Source organism: Callorhinchus milii, unplaced genomic scaffold (genome assembly GCF_018977255.1).
Source record: "Callorhinchus milii isolate IMCB2004 unplaced genomic scaffold, IMCB_Cmil_1.0 Scaffold1, whole genome shotgun sequence".
NCBI lineage: Eukaryota > Metazoa > Chordata > Chondrichthyes > Chimaeriformes > Callorhinchidae > Callorhinchus > Callorhinchus milii.
The window spans coordinates 134,601,214-134,625,478 of record NW_024704742.1 but is presented as its reverse complement, the minus strand read 5'-3'; the positions used below and the strand labels follow the sequence as shown (position 1 = coordinate 134,625,478).

The 24,265-nt window shown below is 44.9% G+C and overlaps 1 protein-coding gene and 1 non-coding gene across 2 annotated transcripts in view; one reads left to right on the top strand and one right to left on the bottom strand.

Annotated features, from left to right (window-relative positions):
* The window catches only part of atp8b1 (ATPase phospholipid transporting 8B1), a 62,443-nt gene extending 46,565 nt beyond the window's left edge, over window positions 1-15,878 (bottom strand). The window contains exon 1 of the mRNA XM_007903081.2: window positions 15,592-15,878. The gene's annotated coding sequence lies outside the window, so the exon portion shown is untranslated. The remainder of the gene's footprint in view (window positions 1-15,591) is intronic.
* Window positions 15,879-23,169: 7,291 nt separating this feature from the next.
* trnam-cau lies at window positions 23,170-23,240 on the top strand. The gene has a single exon. It is a non-coding gene; the product is annotated as a tRNA-Met (tRNA).
* Window positions 23,241-24,265: the final 1,025 nt, after the last annotated feature.

Genomic DNA, 24,265 nt, shown 5'->3' with positions numbered 1-24,265 from the left:
CCTCATCACGCCATTGAGATGTCTCAAAGTGATTCACTGGATATACTGTAAAGTGGATTGACTGCATTTTGTGAATGAAACACAGGGGACAGTTGCACACAGCATTGTCCCACAAACAGCCATGGAGTGAGTGACCAATTCTACTTGGCTGATTGTTGGCCAAGACATAGGAGAAAGACATTCCCTTCTCATTTCCAAATGTTCCATGGGATCTTTAGCATCTATCTGAACAGACGGACGAACCTCAGTTTACCATCTCATCCGACAATGCAACACATCCCCAGCACTGCATTGGAGTATCATCTTAAGTCTATGTGATTCCAAGTCCCAAAGTGGGGCTTGAACTCACAACCTTTTGCCTCAGAGGCAAAAGTGCTACCAGTGGTCCAGGCTGACATACGTTAAACCCCAATTTCCAGCTCTTCATTCCGATCCCCAAACATCTCCCATTACTCAGGTGACTTGTCTGGACTCTTTTGACTGTCTTTTCGCCCACGAACTTCACAGTCAATCCACTTTGCAGAATATTCTGCGAGGTGCATTGAACCTTATCAACGAGCTGAAGGCACTGTATCAAATGCAAGTACTATTTTTATAGCATTAATCCAACCTCAGCCTCTGACAATAACAAATATTAGCACACATTTATCTCTCTCTATAATACACACACACACACAATCTTGTTCCAATCTCACCACGCCAGTCAATATTCCTCTATTTTCCCAAGCCTCCTGTCTAATTCCCTTTTAAAAAGAAACCTTGTGGACTCATCAGGCAGAAAGGCCTCGCAATAACTGCAGTGCTATGGCCTGAGAGTTCAGGGTCTACAGTGGTTGCACAAGACAGGAATTAACTAAAGATTCCTCTGTACTGGGTCACTCAGAACCACCAAGTTAGTTATTCTCCTACGACTCGGAGTGGGGGAAGTCAACCACAGACTCATTTAAAAGGATATAAGGTGGAGAAGAGGAGACTGAGCCAAGTACCTGAACTAATTACTTATCGTTGTGCAGTCAAACAAACAATCGAATAAAAAGCTCGGAGATCGAAAGCAGGCGATTCATGGTGCAAGGGAAGGAAAAAGACGGGTGCAATCCAGCACTGCATGTGCAGGTGCAAAGGTACAGTACAGAGACTACTGATAAACTCAGAAACTAACAAACAACACTGATACATATGCAAGGGGAAGATGTATGTACGAGCAAAAGTCGCTGACAAAATACACAGTCTTTACACCTTAATACACCTCTCTGTGAATAATAATAATCATAATAATCCTTGCATTTGATGTAGCATCTTATCATGTCTTTGAGACATCTCAAAGTGCTTCATAGAATATACCGTAAAGTTAATTTTCTGGGTGAATTGCCGAGGCCAATTGCGCACAGCAGTGTCCCACGAACAGTGATGGATTGAATGACCACATTTTTTTTTGAAGGGATTATTACCCCCAGAAAGTGATCTGCCAATCGACTAACAAGCACTTTTAAGACATCATTGAAATTTGATAACTCTTATGAAACGCAAGGATTATTATTGAAACTATTATTAATGTCAAGTTGTGCTTTGCTTTATAATTTAACAAGAAAAGAAGTGGCAGTCTTAATAGCTCCTCAAAGTCACTCAAAAGTGCATTGCAATCGAGATGTCTCAAAGCGCATCACAGGATTTACTGTGAAATGGAGTGATTGTGTATTTGCAGGCAAACGTGACAGCACAATTGTGCACAGCAATGTCCCACAAACAGCCATGAAACTCATGGCCAATTTTATTTGGGGGATTGTTGGCTAGAACACCAGGAGAGAAACTCCCTTCTCTTTTCGAATAGCGCCATGGGATCTTTAACATCCACCTGGAAAAGGCAGACGGGACCTCAGTTTAAAGCTTCACCGAAAGACTGCGCCTCTGATAATGCAACTCCCCCCACCAACCCGTGCAGCATTGGAATGTCATCTTAGACAACGTGAGTTCACATCCTGATAAGGGATTTGAACTCACAACCTTCTGACTCAGAGGCGAGAGTGCTACCACTGAGGCAGCCTGACACACATTTCCTGGGCGAACTCAGCCAATTTGCGCACGGGAATAGTTCACAAACAGCCATGACGTGAATGACCATTTTGTTTTAAATGTGGGGGATTGTAGGACACCAGGAGTCTCTTTTCCGATGGCGTCGTGGGATCTTTAACGTCCACCTGAACAGGCAACGATGGGGCATCGGTTAAATGAAGCAAGTTATTAATAATTATCGTTAGTCAAAATGAGGTGAGAGCGAGGCGGGAAGGTTACAGACGTAACGTGTGCGCACAGAGAACTGGCGAATGTGACTTAGCGCTCGGATCGTTGTAGCATCGCTATGGCGACACATCGCTTTGTTCATTACTCAGCGGCAATTCACTGCGGGGTCAACGGGAGACCAGGCTCCGGAGAGCGTCCGGTTACACTGAGCGCTGGGCTAGGGAGAATTTGTTCCAGTTTGCCAGCCTCTGCCGCCAAACTCATTTCAATAGGACTCATTGCCCATGTTAACCGATCCCTCATGACTGCAACAGAAACAATGGACCAGCTTCAATAAACATTAACCTGACGCCAGGCATTGAGGTTATTGACTTAAGTAGATCCCTGTCAACAATCAACGATTTATCAGCCAAATCCCTGCATTACGGAGTCCTGTTGCATAGTGGTTAATCGGCTCGGTTATTCAATTGGTCACTCAATCCACGGCGGTTTGTGAGACACTGCTGTGTGCAATTGGCTACTGTGTTTTGTCCACAAGATATACAGTCAATTCACTTTACAATATATTCTGCAAAGCGCTTCGAGACGTCTCAAAGGCGTGACCAAATTATTAATGTTTTTTCTTTGAAAGGATTATTATTCACCAATCTACTACTTACTGCTAGGTAAACAGGCTTGTGGAGTAAGGAAACTTGCCTAATATTTTATCCTGCCCGGGAATCAAAATCCAGGTCCTCTCACTTGAGAAGCAAGTGCTCTAAACAATACGTCCATGACCTATTGTTGAGACTTAACCTCAACCCCCACCACCCCATGAAATTCTTGCCACCAATGTGTAGACATTGACCGTATGGGTCATAGGGACACTGTGTTCATACATATTTTACAATAGTTAGCAGAAATCAAAGGGCTATGTGTACAATCTTTCACCTGGTTGTATTTTGCAAGATTAAAATCAGATAAATAGTTGGTCAAAGATATGGGAGGGGAGCAATCAAGGTACAGAATATAAACCTAAAGACACCAGTCTGTCAGCTTTGCTCAGTGAGTGCCCCTCTTGCTACTGTGTCAGACAACTATGGGGTCTCGATTACTCCAGCGCAGCACTAGGACACAGAGATATAATCTTTCAGGTCAGACATTGCCTCCTTCAAAACCCATAGCAAAACCCTCCTCTTTGACAGAGCCTTCAGTCACTGTCAACAACAACAACAACAACAAGATTCCATTTATAGAGCGCCTTTCATGTCGGGAGGACGTCCTACCCTCCCCGCCCTCCACCCCTCCACCATCAGCTCGGGTGAGAATCCCTGCCTGTCCAACGCCTTGGGAAGTTCTCCTGACGTGAAAGGTGCTGTAAAAATGTAATTTGGTGTTGTTGAACCGAAGTGTCACCTGCATCTTTACAATGCAAATTTATATTTATATGATGGCCTTCACATTGGGAGGTCTTGTATGTTTTGACGATGAAACAATAGCCCATTATTTACTTTGCAAATGACCTTGGTTTTAACGTCCATCCACCCCAAACAGCACTGCACGAGACAGACAGTGAATGCTGTACAGGAAAGTAAACTTCTCTATACTTCTCTCTGGTGAGTGCAGCAGCCAGTTCCAAGGCCTGAGATTGGGCTTGAACCTGTAACCTTCTGACTCATAGGCGAGAGTACAACCAACTGAGCCAGGCTGATACCCCAAATAAGATTTTTGTTTTGGTCAGCCATGCGTCTGACAAATGCGGAAACCCATCACCATGTTTAATAATCCTTGCATTTTATGCAGTGCTTTTCATGTCTTCCAGACATCTCAAAGCGCTTCACAGGATATACTGTAAAGTGAATTGATTTATATTTGTGGACAAAACGCAGAAGCCAATTGCACACACAGTGTCCCACAAACAGTCGTGGATTGAAATGACCAATTTTATTATATACTTTGTTTTTCTTGAGGAATTATTATCAGGTGTGTGGAGTAAGGAAACTTGCCCAAGGTTTCGCCTTGCTGGGAATCGAACCCAGGTTTTTGCAAAGTTTTTAAAAATAATAATAATCCTTGCATTTAACGTAGTGCCTTATCAGGTCTTCGAGAAGTCTCAAGGCACTTCACAGAATATACTGTAAAGTGAATTGACTATGTATTTTGTGGGCGAAACGTGGCAGCCAATTGCACACAGCAGTGTCCCACAAACCGATTTGTGAACTGAGTGAGCAAATTATTATTATTTTTATTTTTTTTAAAGGATTATTAACCCCGGAAAAGCGATCCGTCAATTGACTTACAACCGAATTCCTACTTATTGCTAGGTGAATAGAGATGTATTGAACAAGAAAACTTGCCCAACTATTCGCCCTTCCGGGAATCAAACCCGGGTCCTCTAACTTGTGAAGTGACTGTTCTAACCACCACACTACAGGACTCTACATTAACGCAAATGACGCCATTTAAATTTTAAAAAAGTTAAGATTGCAGCCAACTGAAACTAAAGTATTGACCTAGTGATGCTGAATGGATCCCAATACAATCTGCTGCTTTCATTGATCCAGAGCGAGCAGTTAAACAAACCTCGCCTTTGACCTCCCGACTTAAACATCTCAAATCTCTTTGCAGTAATTTCTGCAAAGGGCAGTGATGGTGTGACCTGTTGCAGCACCAATGACCCCATTGCTCCCTTTGCTCAGCGAACACTGGCTTGCTTCATGCAATGGCAGATGAGTTTTCAGCCATTCTGCTCCCCAACACCCCCCTTCACTCCTCCAACTCGCTCCCTCCCAACCCAACGTTCAGAACTCGTATCAAGACTTGCCTCTTTGACTGTGGTTTTGTTTACCTTTCCCCTCCCCTACGGCAGCTTGTTTTCTCACAGCAATGTTCCACAAATAGCCATGAAGTGAACAATGAATTATATTCTGGGATTGTCAGCTGATTAGTGCCAATGGATCTTCACCGTTCACCTGAACAGGCCGATAGGACCTTGGATTGAAGTCTCATCTGAAGACGGCACTTCCAACATGCAGTGCACCCCAGCACCTCACCAGAGCGACAGACCAGATTCGCGAGTTCGAATTCCTGACGTGGGGCTTGGACTCAGCTTGAACTACCTTTGTGGAGTCCTGTAGCTCAGTGGTTAGAGCACTCGCTTTGCAAGCGAGAGACCTGAGTTCAATTCCAGGCAGAGGGCGAAACCTTGGGCAAGTTTCCTTACTCCACACATAATAATCCCTCCAAAACCAAAAACAATAATAAATTGGTCATTTTCAATCTACGACTGTTTGTGGGACATTGCTGTGCGCAATTGGCTGCCGCGTTCGCCCACAAATATACAGTCAATTCACTTTACAGTGTGTTCTGCGAAGCGCTTTGGGACGTCCTCCCGACGTGAAAAGCACTATATTAAATGCAAGGATTATTATTATTACCTTCTGACTCAGAGGTGAGAGTGCTGGCAACTGAGCCACGGCTGCAACTTGTTGATCTGTGCTTATGCCATCTGGCATTTGAGTGAGCAAACACAAAGAATTATGAAATATCTACTGAACATTATCATTAATCTCTTTATTATTCAACCACCACCTAACCACCGATGTACAAAACAACCTGCTTTTTTTTTAATATAACATCTTGTACATCAAAATGCTTCAAAACTCTTCACAGTAATTCGAAGGCTTAACACAGTACAGAGCTGGGGATGCGTTGCATTGTCAGAGGCGCCGTCTTTCAAATGAGACATTAAACTGAGGTCCCGTCTGCCTGTTCAGGTGGACGTTAAAGATCCCACAGCACTATTCGAAAAGGGAAGGGAGATTCATCTTATGTTCTGGCCAAGAAGCTACCAAAATAAAATTGGTCCCTTGTTTCATGGCTATTTGTGGAACGTTGCTGTGCTCAATTTGGCTGCTCTGTTTACCCGCAAAATAATAATAATCCTTGCATTTGAAATAGCACCTTATCCTGTCGTTGAGAGGTTTCAAAGCACTTTACAGAATATATTGTGAAGTGAATTGACTGTATTTTGTGGGCAAAATGCGGCTGCCAATTGCGCACACCAGTGTTCCATAAAAAGTCGTGGATTGAGTGACCAAATATTGGTTTACTTCTAGGTAAACAGAGGCATATGGAGTAAGGAAATTTGCCTAAGGTTTCACCCGGTCCGGCAATTGAATCTGGGTCCTCTTGCTTGCTAGGCAAGTGCTCTAAATACTACACTTCCCAATATACAGTATATCCAATGAAACACTTTGCTGAGTCCTTCCCATATGAAAGTTATCATATTAAATGTAAGGATATTTATTAATTGGAACACAAAGTTACACAATAGTTGATTTTCTATGGGGTTGTTCTACAGGGACAGAAACAAGTGGGACATTTCCTTACAACGAGCAGATTTTTACAATTGGCAGACAATATCATGTTTGCAAACAAACACTCGGAAATTCTCGTCAAAGTTTCCACTTGATAGCCAGTAGCTAGATTTCAGTAGTTATAATAATAATCCTTGCATTTGCTTTTACACGTCTTTAAGATGTCTTAAAGTGATTCACATAATATGCAGTAAAGTAAATTGTCTGTATTTTTGTGGGCGAACAGGGCAGCCAATTGCGCACAGCAATGTCCCACAAACAGTCTTGGATTGAGTGACTACATTTTTTTAAAAAAAATTAAGGAACTGGAGGAGTGATCCGCCAATCAACTGGGTTCCTACTGCTAGGTAAACAGTTGTGTAGAGTAAGGAAACTTGGCCAACATTTCACCCTACCAGGAACTGAACCCAGGTCCTCTCACTTGCGAGACTTGCTCTAACCACTGAACTACAGGATTCTACTGGTTAATAGTTGTCCTATTACCCACCCACCGCCTCCACACCCGCATTCGCACCCAACACACGAGCAGTAGACAATATTTTGCCATAGACAGGGAAGGGTGTAGGTTTGTAGACATTTGCGCTGATTTGGACACAAAGGCATGTTTGTTGTGGGTTATTTTTACATCCATGGAGACGATGACACTCAGAGGGTCACAGGAAAAGCATGCGGCAATGTAATTGGTTCATTAATTCAGCAGCAGAGATGATATCAATGAAGAATAATTACTCAAAGCGCTTCACAGGATTTACTAGAAAGTGTAGCAACTGCGTATTTTGTAGCCAATTTGCACACACAGTCAGCCATGAAGTGAATGACAACAGAATATACTGTAAAAGGACTGTGTATTCTGTTGTCGAAACACGGCAACCAATTTCCCATAGCAGTGTCCCACAATCAGTCATGGATTGAGTGACCACATTTCTTCTTGAGGGACTATTACCCCCGCAAAGTGATCTGTCAATTGACTGGGTTCCTACTAGGTTTACTGCTAGGTAAACCCAGGCGTGTGGAGTAACAAAACGTGCCTGAAGTTTCGCCCCGCCCGGGAATCAAACCTGGGTCCTCCTGTAAAGTGAGCACGCTAACCACTATGCTACAAGGCTTGGCTATTGCTAAACTGCGCTTAATACTTTCCAGAATTAGGTAATCAGGATGTGTCTCTTCAGGGAGAGAGTGTGAATACTATGCCAACAATCTTTCTCTGGAATTTCCACGTGTAGGTGAGATTCATGGAATTCTCATTTGGTTTGGATTCTCTCAAGCGCAGTGATGAGTTTCCACATGTGTCAGGCACTCAGTTGACCAAAAAAACATTAAAGATCCCCATGGCACTATTCGAAAAGAGAAGAGAGCTTTTCCTAGTGTCCCGACTCACAGATAAGAATGATCAGTGGCTTGATAGCTGTTTGTGGGACATCGTTGCGTGCAAATGGGCTGCCACAAATTACGTTGTGGGACTTAAACCCACAACCTTCTGACCCAGGGACCATTGAGTGTTGAGTTGAGTCAGCTTGGCACCTCAGCCAAGATTTGGCTAAACTACGGAATCTGAAGTTCCAACGAAACGTCACACCCAAAACATTGACCCATCATCCCCCTTTCAGATGCCGACGGGCCGATTGTTCTAAACATTACAATAGTAATCCTCATTATCCTTGCATTTGGTACCGTGCCTTATCACATCGCCGAGACCTCTGAAAGCACTTCACAGGATATTAATAATAATAATAATCCTTGCATTTGATATAGCGCTTTTCACGTCAGAAGGACGTCCCAAAGCGCTTCACAGAACACACTGTAAAGTGGATTGACTGTATTTTGTGGGCAAAAGCGGCAGCCAGTTTACGCACAGCAGTGTCCCACAAACAGCCGTGAGCGAGGGACCAATTGTATTTGGGGGATTGCTGGCCAGGGCATCGAGAAAGAGAAAATCCCTTCTCTTTTCAAAAAGTGCCATGGGATCTTTAGCGTCCGCCTGAACAGGCAGATGGGACCTTGATTTAACATCTCATCCCAAGGATGGAAAACATTCACCTTTTCTTTCCATCTCTTTATGTTTACCCGTAGCCCTGAGTTGACCTGATGAATTATCTTACAAGAGTGAATTAAATCCATCATTCACTGCTGAAGACAGTGCCAGTTTCGAATGATTCGAGGATGATTTGAATTGATGGGGTTACGTGAGATGGTGGAGGTTGCAGAGTATTGTCTGTTTGCACAATGAATCCGGTGAATAATGGGTGATGTGCTGCCACTCAGATGCCAGCCTTTCGGCACCAGAAAAGGACACACAAACATGAACCTTCAGGGTTTGACAGTGAATTAATGCTCCCCTCAATCACTGCCCCTGTTGCCACAGAGAGTACAAAAACACTACACAGGACTGAGAAGGAGAGAAGGATAGACAGAGACGAGCACACATCCACACATCCTACAAAGGGGGGTGGGGGAAGACACGCACAACAGAGGACAGAAAGCGAGATAGAGACAACACACACCTGCTACATAGAGGGAGATACAGGGAGGGAAACAAACACATACACCAGAGGGAGAGATAAAAACACACGCTCATTACAGAAATGAAGAGAGAGAGATACACACTTGGAGGCAGGACTTGGGAGGGGCTGACTGGGGACAGGGATTCTGCCCATTCAGCTCCTATTAACCCTACAAGCCAAAGCCCTAACAAGTATAGTGGACAACTACACATGTGGAACTTTGTTGGACATCAATGCTGCTGATCAGCAGTCCTCAATTCCCCTGAGTGAGCAACACTAACTTGGTTATCTCTCTATCTCTCTCTCGCTGGACATGCGCAAGGGAAGAGGTCCTGTAAATCATTCCAAATAAATTCATCTAATAATTCAAACTCGACCTGTGAGTGCTGAATTCAGGTATTTCTTTGTGGAATCTTGTGATTTGCTTGCCTGAAGGATTGTTATCACACAGTCAGTGGGAGTGTTCAAGAGGCAAGCAGATGAATAACAATCCCTGCATTTCACGTCGGGAAGATGTCTCAAAGCTATGGACAAGATTTACTGTGAGGTGAGGTGACCGCATGGTTTGTAAGCAAAATACTTGCTCAGTAAGGCTTTAAGGGGGCACGGAGGAAAGGCAGACACAATAATGATCCTTGCATTTGATATAGGGCCTTATTACATGGTCAAGATGTCTCAAAGCGCCTCAGAGGATATACAGTGAAATGTAGCGACTGTGTATTTTGTGAGCAAATGGCATCGTGTGCAATTCAAATTTAGCTGCACGTTATCAGCACATGAGAAGCTTTGGCGAATTGGAACTCACGCCCTTGTCCAAGGAGCACCTGATGTGGACACGTGATCAGAAATACAAAGTCCAGTCCAAACAGCCATTCAGTGAATGATGTGGCTTAAACTGGGTTAGAGAGCTTTAGGTCCAAGCCTCCAGGAGTTTGTGCTCACAGTCTCAGCTGACACTCCAGCACTATGCTAGTGGCAGCTCTCAATTTTCAAAAGTGCTCTCCTTCAATGAGACGTTAAACCTCAGACCGTTTCGCCCACAAAATACACAGTCAATCCACTTGACAGTATATTCTGTGAAGCGCTTTGAGAGATCTCGACCTTATATGGCATTAAATCAAATGCAATTATTATTATTATTATCATCATTAAACTCTGTGTTCTGGCCAATCATCCTCCATGTACAATTGGTTATTCACTTAACTTCATGGCTGTTTGTGGGACACGGCTGTGCAGAAATTGTACAGTCACTAGACTTCAAGGTAACTGCTGGCAATCTTTCCCTCAAAATTCTCCTTACCTATTGTCCCCACCCCAAACCCTCCCCCACCTTCAACCCCGACATCGCCACCCTCCTATCTTCCTTCACCCTCTGCTCTGAACACCTCCTCATCCTAGGAGACTTCAACCTACACTTTATCCCCTCCTGCCCTGCCTCTGCTGACTTCTCCTCCCTTATCTCCTCCCTCAACCTCTCCCTCCAAATCCACTCCGTCACCCACATCTGTTGTCATCCCCTCGATCTGGTGATCACTCGGGGCTTTACCATCTCAGACTTCACCATCAAAGCAATCTTGTACCATCACTTCATCTCCCTTAACTCCTCAATCCCTCTCCCCACTGCCACCCAACCCACCTCGATCTCCTACTGCCCTGGAAAAAAATCTCCCCCTCCCTCCCTCTCAGATGCCTTGGAGTCATCTGAACTCCTTCCCCTTTGACTTCCTCCTGCAATGACTTATCCTCCTTGGCCACTCTTCTCCAAGTTCTCTCTCCTTCACTCTCGATTCCCTTGCTCCCCTGTCTTCCCAAACCATCTCCTGTTCACGTAAGTCACCATGGTACACCAGCCAACTCCCCTCCCTTGAAGCACAGGTGTGTGCCGCTGAGTGCACCTGGCTTAAATCAGACTTAACAGTTCATTGGCAGATCTGGCCAGAACTTTTCAAATCTTACCACTCCACCTTCGCCTCTGCTAAATCGTTGTTCTAATCCAAGAGAATCTTGGAGGCCAAGGACAACCCCAGTCTCCTCTTCTCCATCAACAACTGACTCCTCTGCCCACCCTCTCACGCCTTGCCCATCCTCACCTCAATTGCCAACTGCGAGGCAATGCTAGATTTCCTCGAATCAAAAATCGAGGGGATCCACTCAGCTGCCTCTGCAATTCCGTCTGCTGCACTCTCCCCTCCCATCCCCTACCCATCCCTCCCTCCACATCTTCGAACCTGTCTCCCACTTCTCTCTCACCACCACTATAACCCGCATGAAACTGACCAACTGGTCCCTTGACCCCATCCCTTCCCAGGAACCCTGTTGCTTCCCAGCTTCGCTCCTTCCCTCTCCTGCCATTCCCTTCACGAACCCCTCCAATCGGGTTTTCGTCCCACCCACAGCACAGAAACAGCACTGGTCAAAGTGACAAATGACATTCTGTCCATCTGCGACGAGGGCTTCCTCTGCCTCCTCGTCCTCTCCTGCCTTCGATACTGTCGACCATTCTCATCCACCACGTCTCCTCTCACCTCAACCTTCATGACTCTGTCCTCGACTGGTTCAGATCGTACCTCTCACACTGCCTCCACTTCATCTGGACAATGGTTTCTCCTCTAGACTCTGCACCTCAGGTCTCTGTCCTTCCCCTCCTCTTCAATATCTACATGGTCCCTCTTGGTGACATCTTCCGCAGATGTGGGGTCAACATGTGTAAGCGGATGACACCCAACTATATCTCTCTGCCTCCACCCTTGATTCCAGGACCACTGCAGTCCTGATAGAATGTCAGTCAGACATCAAGTCCTGGATGAGAGCTAATTTTCTTCAGTTCAATGTCAACAAGACCGAGGCTCTCCTGATTGACTCCCATCAGTGCCTCCACACCTCAGGCACTGACAGTGTCACCATCCATGGTTGCACACTCAACCTCACTAAGCCAGTCCAGAACCTTGGGATCTCGTTTGACCCTCAACTATCCTTTCTACCCCAAATCTGTGCCATGACTTCCTCTGTCTTCCCCCATCTCTGCAACATTGCATCATGCCCAACTCGACCAACTCCACTGACTTCCCATCACACAGAGGAAGTTCAAGACCGTGGTCCTCGCCTTCCAAGCCCGCCATGGTCTTGCTTCCCACTACCTGTGCGACCTTCTAACCCCTTACCATCCTGTTAGCTCCCCCCGCTCAGCAGGATCCAGCCTGTTTCACGTCCCCTCCTTGCCCCACTATTTCGACCTCCCTGCTTTCCACCGTGCCCTCCACCCTCTCTGACCCCAACCCCCAGCTAGGGTCCGAAACTCTGTCTATCCAGGGCCTTGAGATGTCCTCCCAACGTGAAAGGCGCTATACAAATGTAATTTTGTGGTTGTTATTGTGAACCATTTTGAGACATAAATATCAAATGGTATCAAACGCATGGGTTATTATTAGTTATTTGCTGTTAATTATCTTTATTAATTATTGACTTTTTTTTACAGGTTGCTGAGATTCATCAAGCCTTTTGGACTGGACTCAAGATAGCCATAGACAGTTTATTGTACTATAATAAAATATTACAAAAATCCTTGTATTTAGTATATGTCTCATCACTCAAGAATTTCCTGAAAGATGTGGTGACCACATTCCATAAGTAGCCATGAAATGAGTGAACAATTTTTTTTGTTGGCCAGGACAACGGGAGAAACTTCTCTCATTTTTAAAAAAAAGAGTTGTGGACCTTTAACTTCCATTTGAACAGGCAAATGGGACCTGGGTTTAACTTTTCATCTGATGGATGGCACCTCTGACAATCCAGAAAACCCCTAACGCTGCATTCGCTGAATTGTCATGTTAGACTGTGAGCTCAAAGACTCATGTTATTGCTTGAACCCACAAACTTCTGATTCAGAGTCAAGTGTGCTAACAATTGACAGACCAGTCACTGGGGCAGGGAGTCATTCCACATCCCACTCAGCTCCCATTAACCCTGCAATAATAATAATAATAATCCTTGCATTTGATATAGCGCTTTTCACGTCGGGAGGACGTCCCAAAGCGCTTCACAGAACACACTGTAAGGTGAATTGACTGTATATTTGTTGGCGAACGAGGCAGCCAATTGCGCATAGCAATGTCCCACAAACAGTCGTAGATTGAAAATGACCAATTTATTATTGTTTTTGGTTTTGGAGGGATTATTATTAGGCATGTGGAGTAAGGAAACTTGCCCAAGGTTTCGCCCTGCCTGGCAAGCCAAAGCCCTAAAGGGTAGGGTGGTCCTAACTGGCCAAGTAGCAGAAAGCTTGTCAGACAGCAATATTGATGACGAGCTATGTGGTTTTAGCTGGTTAGACTCCAGCAGGTACCCCAACGCACACTCTGGGTCCCCAAGCCTTGGCTCTTGCCAACCTGTGCCTAATACTTTCCGGAATTAGGTAAGCAGAATGAGTCCCTCCACGGAGAGAGCACACATTCCATTCCAACAATCTGTCTGTGGGATTTCCACGTGTAGATGGGAAGCATGGAATTCGCAGTTTGGGTTGGATACTCTTAAGCAACGGTGATGGATTTCCCCATGTGTCAGACCACCGGCTGCCAAAAAAAAACTACCAACTGAGCCAGATCAACAAAATGAATTTGCGACAAGATTTCAGATGCCACAGCAAATAGACCGGCAGCTGGAACAACGAAAAAAATAAGTTACAATTTATTTTGATTTAAAATAAATCTCTCTCTTGGGTTTGAGAGTGCGGAGGGAATTGGAGCAGGCACCTGTGTTGAGCACAAAACAAAAAAGTAGAGGCATTAACACTTGCTGGATTAAAATTTTTTTGTATTAAAAACAGACATCGCAAGTAGGGACCCGGTTGTTAGTTGATTGGCGGATCCTTTCTAGGGGTAATAATCCCTTAAAAATAATAATAATAAATTGGTCACTCAATCCACGCCTGTTTATGGGACACAATTGGCTACCGCATTTCGCCCACAAAATATACAGCCTCTACACTTTACAGTATATTCTCTAAATCGCTTTGAGATGTCTTGTAGACGTGATAAGGCGCTATATCAAATGCATTGATCATTATTATTATCATTAGGGGTAAAAACACGCCATCCTGATATTGCTGGCTCAGCTCTTCCGCTGGGATTGATCTATGTTAAGTAAACATCACAAATGTTGCTGTGATACAGACATTCCCAACGTAGTGAGTTACTACAGCAACCAGCAACTCTAGTCCCAAGAGAAGATACAGTGGTCTCATAACCCACCCGCTTCTATCAATGTACACTTAGATCGCCCAGAAAATTTGTTCCGCGTTCCCTTAGTTTACAGAGTAATTGTAAGTAGTAGTTAGAGCACTTGTCTCGCAAGCAAGAGCACCCGTGTTTGATTCCCGACACGTTTCCTTACTCCATAAATAATCCCTCCAAAAACAAAAAAAGATTACTATTTGCCCTCAAAATATACAATCCGACACAAAGCTGAAGATTATCCAGGACTCTGCAGTTTGTGTCCTCTCCCACACTAGACTCCGTGAACCTATCAACTCCACCCTCTCCGGCTCCACTGGCTCCCCATCCTCCAGAGGATAGAGTTTAAAATCCTCGTCTTCATCTTCCAGGCCCTCCTCTCTACCTCTGAGACCTGCTAACGCCTTATTAAACTGTCCAACCTCTCCGCTCAGTGGGCTCTGGCCTGCTCCACATCCCCCGCCTAGCCCGCCCCACCCTCGGCGGACGGGCCTTCAGCCTTTCTACCCCCACTCTTTGGAACTCCATTGCACAGCCCCTTTGCCTCACTTCCCCCCTTATCTCCTTCAACAATAATAATAATCCTTGCATTTGATATAGAGCCTTATCACGTCTTCGACACGTCTCAAAATGCTTCTCAGAATATCCTGTAAAATTAATTGACTGTAAATTTTGTGGGTCACCCTCCTATCTTCCCTGCCCTCCAACTCCTGATCCCAAACCCCAGCTCAGTTGCAAATCCTTGACTATCCAGCGCCTTGGGAAGTCCTCCTGAAGTGATAGCATAACCCAAGGCGCGGTCAAAGAGAAGGGTCTTGAGACGGGCCTTGAAGTAGGCAAGGAAGGGACCGTGGTACGGCGTGCCAAAGGGTGGGGTCAGAGAGGTTGAAAGTCTGACTGCCGATGGTGGGGCGGGTTTGGCGGGGGAACGTGGAGCAGGCCGGAGACCGCAGAGCGGAGAGGTCTATATGGAGTTAGTCGGTCACAGAGGTAGGAAGGAGCTTTGAAGGCAAGTCGCTGTTAAAGGTGCTCCGATATGAACGCCCAGCCTGATCTTTGACACTGCACTGTAAAAAGTTGCAATCACTTAACCCTTCAGGCAATTTGAATCGCTTGCTGCTGAACAGGCTGACCTGGCAAATAGCCACGCAAAGGTGAAACGTCTCTCTGAAAGTTACATTGGAGTTTGATAAAATACAAAGTCGGGAGAACGAACCATGCGACTAAAGAAAGCCCTCGTTAAGGAAACACAAGTCAGGAACTTACCAGGATGGTTCTGCTCTGATCACCAGCGTCCTGACAAGCTGAATGCAACTCAGAGGCAGCAGCACTACAGAACAATTTCGAGACGAATCCACACTTTCCTAAAAAGTTTATAATCCCAGTTTACAAAAACAAAGCCAGATTGAACCAAGTAAGGATTTCTACCCGACCTGCTGGAACTGTGTTCAGTAGAGATCCCGTCACATGCTGTATGTGTGCGTGCGTGTGTATGTGTGTGCAAGTGTATTGAAACTCGCTCAAAGCTTCCTCTTACACAACAGCCTGCATTGAATATAGTTGGACAGCGTCATTTGCCATGAAAATAAACCACACCTTACAGTGACGCTGAGGCTATTCCAGGAGTGCTCATTGAAGGTTAAGTGCCAGGTGTAGTTAATGATTGAGAAAACAAGATTGTTCAAACATCCTGAGGCTTCGTTCAATAACCCAGCTTTTGCCCACCTCTCCTTGCCTCTCTCCCTCCTACAATAACAAATTACATTTACAGAGCACCTTTCAAGTTGGAAGGACATCCCTATTTTAAAAAGCCAGAAGTTGAATGATTTCACAATAGATAAGGGAAGGTGTATTGCAGCTAAGTGGAAGCGTCCCCACCCTCTCAAGCAACTCCTGTAGACTGGCTCTGAACAGATTTGCACAATCTTACAAGTGGGGACCTATTAGAAGTGTTTAAAATCAAAAAAGGGTTTGATAAGCTCAACTCGCCTTGCAAGCGAGAGGACGTAATTTTGATTCCCAGGCAGGGCGAAACTTTAGGCAAGTTTCCTTACTCCACAAGCCTCTGTTTACCTTGCAGTAGTTAGAACCTGGTTGTTATAATAATAATACTTGCATTTGCATACTTATCACGTCTTCGAGACGTCTCAAAGCGCTTCAGAGAATATACTGTAAAGTGAATGACTGTATATTTTGTGGGCGAAATGCAGCAACCACAAACCATCATGGATTGAGTGACCATGTGAGTCAATTGGCAGATCACTTAATAGCTCCAAAACATATATAATGATAATTTGGTCACTCAATCCCTGATTGTTTGTGGGACCCTCCTGTGAGCAATTGCCTGCCCCGTTTTGCTCACAATTGATATACAGTCAATTCATTGTTCCGTGAAGTGCTCTGAGATGGCTCAATGATGTTACAAGGCAAATCCAAGGATTATTATTATTATTTTTATTATCATAAAAAGGCCATTTCCACTGGTTGGACAATCTGTAAATAGTCACTAGGGGATCCAAAAGAGAATGTAAGAGGAACTATCTATATTTCATGCAGATTATGGAACTCGCTGCCTAAAGTGGTAGTATAGGTGTATTCAAGAGGAAGCTATTCACGTGCGGGAAAGGGGAATAGAAGGATGTGGGTGAGAGTAAGGAATGGGTGGAGACGTGTGTGGACTATAAATACAAATATGGACTGGTTGGGCCGAGTAGCTTGTTTCCGTGATGATATATTTTGTAAATCTTTTGAGAAGTAAGAGTTTAGTAGTGGGAAGAGAAGAAAGAATCAGCCTTCAAGACCATTCCCATTCGGTTAAGGGGGCCACTCCACTTGGGAACTGAGACAGCGGGCTGTTCAGTCGTAATAACCATAGGATCGGTCAAAGTGGTACACTTTCCTAAAGTAGGATTTATAGACAAACAGAAGGTCTGAGATGGAGAAATACAAGACAGGGAGTTCCAGATGTGAGGGTGGCAGCGACTGAAGGCTCAGCCACCAATGGGGATTTGGGGAGTTAAGTATCAATTCTTGTGAACTATCCAACACAAGAACAACAAGCATTTATATAGCTCCCTTCACTCGGGGTAGTGTCCCGGAGCGCTTGACAGTGGCGGAGTCTGACAATGCATTTAGTTATCAGTTAGTCCTGATGTCACAGATGTTAAACCAAGGCCTGTCTACCCTTTCCTCAGGTGGACGTTAATGGTTAAAGTGTTAAAGGACCATGGACACAAACTGTGGGAGGAGGGTGAATAAAGGGGAGATTGGGCAGCAATCCACCAGAATGTATTGGTATTTCACTTCATGGCCATTTCATACACGCATTCGTCACCTCAAGGCTCGACTATGGAAACTCACTCCTTGTCAGCCTCCCCAACTCTTCCCTCCACAAGCTGCAGATCATCCAGAAGTCTGCAGCTCGCGTTTTCTCCCCCACCAGGCTCCGTGACCCCATCACCTCACCTGGCTCCACTGGCTCCCCATCCCTCAGAGGCTAGAAATCAAAATCCTTGTCCTCACTTCAAGGTCCTCCTCGGCCTTGACTCCTCCTACATCTCTGACCTGCTGACTCCCTGTCAACCTGTCCGCTCCCTCCGCTCAGCAGGTCTGGCCTGCTTCAAGTCTCCCGCTGGACCCTCGGCAGCCGGGTTTTCAGCCTCTCTGCCCCCACTCTTTTGAGCTCCATCCCACAATCCCTTATCCTCACTCTCTCTCTTGCCTCCTTCAAGGCACGACTCAAGATCCTCCTTTTTGACTGTGCCTTCAGCTGCCCTCCTACCTTCTCTGCCCTTCCTCATCCTAACCCTACCTCCCCTATGCTCAGGTCCTGATCCCTGACTGTTCAGCGCCTTAGGACGTCCTCCCGATGTGAAAGGCGCTGTAGAAATGTAATTTTGTTGTTGTTGTTTCTGGGACTTTGCCGGCACAAACCATTGTCGCGATCGTCTAAAACAGAACCACTACTGCACTTAACAGTAATTCTCTGAAGCACTTTGTGATGCTGTAGTCTGATAAGGAAGTGTATCACTAATCTTTTCTTTGCAGTTTCCTCATAACATCATGAATCATGTGGATTTAAACAGTACAATAGAGAGAGCTTCCTGGTTTGCATGATTCAGTAACAGTATGCAAGATGATTAAAGATGGTTCAATTGATCAATAAGATAAACTTTAAGTTCATTGTTACACCCATCTCAGTATGTGAGCATAGGCACCCACACACAATTACTTGAGCCCATCAGGAATACATTGGTGTTTTTCCTTCTCATGAGTCACCTAATTACTTCCGTGCTCAGAGCTTTCCACATTCCTCTTCAAGCAACTATTCCTATTCAATTCTCTATAAATAACAAAATTGAGCAAACATTTGCGAAGATTCTGAAAAAAAGATTCACAATTTCATTTTTTCCAAACGTTTTCAAACAACCTGGATGGCTGCGCTCAGGTCCAGTCATTCAATTTGATCCCACAACCTTCTGATCTGAAGGTGAGGGCTATAACAACAACAAAATTACATTTGTATATCTAAAATCTCTCATTTTTAAGGGACAATGCACAGAAGATACAAAGCGGTAAGTAAAGTAGTCTGTGCAACCAACCGTTTCCAAATGCAAATCCATTCCACAGTTCCTCTCCTGTTTTGAGCCCTGCCTGTTTATCTCCAGCTGTCTACATTTCATTTATAAGAGCCAACACCAGTCCAACACCCCCCCTCACCATTCACTGCAGTAAGGAAGAAAAAACTGCATCATTTCGAAGTGAGTTAGTCAGCGGTCGTGCTCTGTTGACAACGGGGCAACCATTTGACCAGCAATTTTTCCAAATGTAATAGTAATGATGCCATTTGATACAACAGGTGTCTCAAAGTGCTTCGCAGGATTTTACTTCAACGTGGCAGCCAATTAATTCCACACAGGTCATGAGGCGAATAACTAATTTTACTAGCAAGATGCTAGATAGGATATACAAATGGAGATGCCCTTCTCTTTTCAGATAGTGGTGTGGAATCTGTAACGTTCTTAGGCTAAGTAGCACTGTGGATTTAAGTCTCACACGAAGGATGGAACCTCTGATGATGCAGCACCCACAGATACACACGCACGCACACCTGCCCCCCGCCCCCACACTACATTGGAGTGTCAGCTTTGACTAAACAATCATCCCAATACAAATTCAGACTTGAAGGATGATCTACAAGTGAAGGAAGAAGTTACTTTCTATGCCGTCATCACACTTAACTTGGAAATAGGAGTGACAGAAGCAGATACATTCCCGAGTCTTACATTCTTCTCGAAATGCGAGTTTGGTTGTGTAGACGAGAGCAAATAATAATACTTTTCTTTTCATGTAGCACCTTATCATGTCTTTGAGAAGTCTCAAAGCGCTTCACAGAATATACTGTAAAGTGTATACTGTAAAGCAACCAATTGTGCACAACAGTGTCCCACAAACAGTCGTGGATTGAGTGACCACATTCTTTTTGAAGGGATATTACCCCAGAAAGCGATCTGCTAATCGACTAGCAAGTGGGTTCCTACTTACTGCGGTAAACAGAGGCGTGTGGAGGAAAGAAAATTGGCTAAGGTTTCGCCCTACCCTGGAATCGAACCCGGGTCCTCTCGTTTTAGTTGGGGGATCGTGGGTTGCCAGGATACCGGGTGAGACTCCCCTCCAGTTTCAAGTCGTGTCACGGGTCCTTCAACATCCACCTGGTTTTAACAGCTTATCTGAATGACAGCACTTCCGACCACACACATTCAGCACTACAGTGAACTAAGTGTAAGCCTGGACAATGCTTTCACATCAGGAGAATGTCCCAAACCGCTTCACAGGATATACAGTGAAGGGCGGTGACTGTGTGTTTTGTGGGTGATCATTTTCCCCCACACCCCACTACGCCAGATATTGACTCCACGCCTGTTTGTGGGACATTGCTGTGTGCAAATTGTCTATTAAATTAGCCTACAAAATAAATACAATCACTACACTTTACAGTAAAAATCACCCGTGGTAACATCCTGCGAAATGTTTTGAGACATATTGCTACATGATGAGGCACTTTATCAAATACAACTATTGTGTGTTTTGTGGGCGAATAATTGGCAAGGAACCCAACAATTTTCTGCATGAGACATTTAATTCTTGCCGCTGAGCAGTGTGGTGGCGGCACAAAGCCAAGACCCCAGAAGGGTGGATTACAGCAGAAATCATCGCACCTGTGACCTTCAGGACGCTTCACTTCTTGCCTTCTACAAGGAATTATTGAAACATTACAATATTTACGGAGAGCGGGCAGTTAATTACAAAAATCTCAGAGCTGAAACGCTTTGCATTGTTCACTGCGCAAAAAAGTGGTGGGGTTACCCAACAAATTAGATCGGGGATAGGAGATGCGTTCAGTATAATAATGTTGATGATAATAATAATCCCAGCATTTGTTAGTGTCGGTTGAGACGTCTCAAAGTGCTTCACAGAATATATTATGAAGTGAATTGATTGTATATTTTGTGGGCGAAACGCGGCAGTGTCCCACAAACAGTCACGGATTAAGTGACCAAATTATTATTATTTATTTATTTTTAAAGGGGATTATTACCCCCCCCCCCCCCCCCAAAAGCGATCTACCAATCGACTAACAGCTGAGGTTCCCACTTACTGCAAGGTAAACAGAGGTATGTGGTGTAAGGCCTTCAGCTCCCCTCTCGACTCTCTTCCTCCTCCTCGCTCCCTCCCTTCCCTCCCCTCACCCTGACCATTTCCCCCCTCCTCTCTCCCTCCCTTCCCTCCCCTCACCCTGACCATTTCCCCCCTGCTCGGGTCATGACCCAACTGTGCAGCGCCTTGGGACGTCCTCCTGACGTGAAAGGCGCTCTATAAATGGAATCTTGTTGTTGTTGTTGTTGTTGTTGTAAGGAAACTTGACTAAGGCTTTGCCCTGTCCAGAAATTGAACTCACTTGCAAGGCGTGCATGCTAACCACTTCAATACGGGATTTCACATCAATCCTCCTGTTGGCTGTGATACCAAGCCCAAATAGTGGTGCAGCTGATATTTAGGAACCAGTCTGGCTGAGTTGGTAGCACTCGCGTCTCAAGAGTCAGAAGGTTACAATGTCAAGCCCCACATCCTGACTGGGAATCAAACCCAAGTCCTCTCGCTGTGATGCCAGTACACTAATCAGTACCCTACAGGACTCCACAGACTGTATAACACAAAGGGGTGGTTTGGTCTATGTTTACGTGCTTGGAGTGGAGGATGCACTCTGTCCTCTTAACGGCATCCAAAGTGTCTTCAGTACAGTAAGCCTTGGAAGGATAGATCAAAGTCTGATTCACAATTAGTTTATGTCAATCAACACAACAACAAAAATTACATTTGTAAAGCACTTTTCACGTCAGGAGGACGTCTCAATGTGGACAGACATTGTTTCGGACTGAGCGGGATTTTGAAACCAGTGGAGATGGGTAAAGATGGGGGTGACAGGGTCGCAGAGCCTAGTGCAGGAGAGGACATGGACTGCAGAGTTCTGGAATGATCTGCAGCCTATGAAGAGAGGAGTTGGGGAGGCCGACAAGCAATGAGTTTGCATAGTCAAACTTCAATGTAATGAAAGCATGTATGAGGGTTTCGGCGGCCTGCGGTGTGAGACAGTATCGGAGCCGGGCGATGTTACGGAGGTGGGGGAAGGCAGAGCAGGTTATGGCACAGATGTGGGGTAGAAAGGATAGTTGAGGGTCAAACGAGACTCCAGGCTTCTGGACTGGCTTAGTGAGGTGTGCAACCATGGATGATGATGCCGTCAGCACCTGAGGTGAGGAGGAGCTGATGGGAGCCAATCAGGAAAGCCTTGGTCTTGTTGACGTTCAACACTGTTGAAAGTCGCAAGGCAGGGCAGTGCAAAAACACACCTAGGAATTGCTTCATGCTGGACTCTTTGGACTATGTCAGGTGCTAGCATGAAATGTAGACTAACCAGATTCTAAGACAAAACTATTTTCAAGAACACTTGGTTTCAGGAGAGGTAGCAATGACAAACTGCTGATTTGAATACATTAAGCTGGTCTTAAATCTGGTGAGAAGCTGAGAATCACGTCAACTTGCATTATTACTGTTCAGCTTGGTTTGTTGTAATTACCAAAAGGCGCAGTTATCCAGGACCAAAGGTCCTGCCTACTCCCTTTCTGCCTGGAATTAAAGAGACGTTACTCCAGTTATATAGGGCACAGGTCAGACCTTGTTCAGAGCACCTTGTAGGGTTTTGGGCTACCAATTAATGGAAGCATAAAGTAGCCTTGGAGGATTAGGGTAAAAGCTATTGGGGTTAAAAGTGACTTAACTCTGGTGAGAGGCTGAGTAAACTGTGGTTATATTCTTTGAAGCAAGAGTAAAGGGGCGATTTGGTACAGGTATTTAAAACAAGAGGAATTGACATGTTAGTTCATGGACGACTCTTCCCCTTGGAAGATGAGTCCAATGCAAGGGGGCATAGCCTTAAATCTTGCGGAGTCCTGCAGTGTACTTACCTCCCATAACAGCTTTTTAAATGGATCCCAGTGTCCTGGCCTCAACCATCATTCCTGGCCACCTATCCCAGTCATTAATTACCCTCTGAGTAAAGGAAAGCTTCCTGATGTTGTCCGGATACACAACTCTAAACCTATGTCCTCTTATTGCATCCTAAAGTGATGATCTAGGTTTACTTTTCCAAACCCATTTAAACTTTGATACACCTGAACACGTTGTAGTGTCTCAAGACTGAACTACTGCACTCGGCAGCAATCCTAAGGTTTCCAGATGTCAAGGTTTTCAGATAACATTGCAAGTTAGTTCTTGTTCCTGTGGAGTCCTGTAGCTCAGTGGTTAGAGCACTTGCCTCATGAGCGAGAGACCGGGTTAGATTCCCGGCAGGGCGAAATGTTGTGCAAGTTTCCTTACGGCTCTGTTTACCTAGCAGTAAGTAGGAACCTGGTTGTTAGTTGATTAGTGGATCGCTTTTCTGGGGATGATAATCCTTCAACAAAATAAAAATTCGGTCACTCAATCCACAAGCGTTTGTGGGACACTGATGTGCATAATTGGCTGCCGCATTTCGCCCACAAATATACAGTCAATTCACTTTACACTGTGAAGCGTTTTGAGACGTCTAGAAGACGTGAAAAGCGTTATATCAAATGCAAGGATTATTATATTTATATTTTTTTTCCTAGAAATTGCAAGTTTTGTAATGGAAAAGACCAGTTAATAACTGAAAGACTAATTAAAAGTTAGGGTGAAGTTAAGTAGCCTCAGGGCATCCATAACCTCAACGGCATTAACATTAATGTTTAACCTAAGCACCAGGTCACTTTAAATCTGCAGATTAATGAAGTCCTGTAGCTTACAACAACAGCTTATAACACAGTGACCGTTAGCACGATCAAAATGGAAGGTTGCTTAGGCAGGATTTGAAGGTGAGGAGGGAAGGGGCGAAGCGGAGGGATTGAGGGAGAGAGTTCCAGAGTTTTGGGGCGTAGCAGCTGAAGCCATGGCCACTGAAGATGTAACTGAGAGCACGAGGGGAAGCTAGGAGGCCAGAGCCAGCCATGTGGAGGCAGTGGGTGTTGGAGTGCGGAGCGGGTGGTGGTGTAAGCAAATCAGGTAGGTAGGGAGTTGCGAGGGGATTAAGTGATTTGAAAACGAGTGAGAGGATCTTGAAATCGAAGTTGAAAGCTTAGTGGTTAGAGCCCAGTCAAAATAGCAATCGCCTCGCAAACAAGAGGACCTAGGTTTAATTCCCAGGCAGGACAAGACTTTATGCAAGTTTCCTTACTCCACATACGACACACCTCTGTTTATCTAGCTGTAAGTAGGAACTGACTGTTTGTGGGACATTGCTGTGCACAATTGGCTGCCGTGTTTCGCCCACAAATATACAGTCAATTCACTTTACAGTCTATTC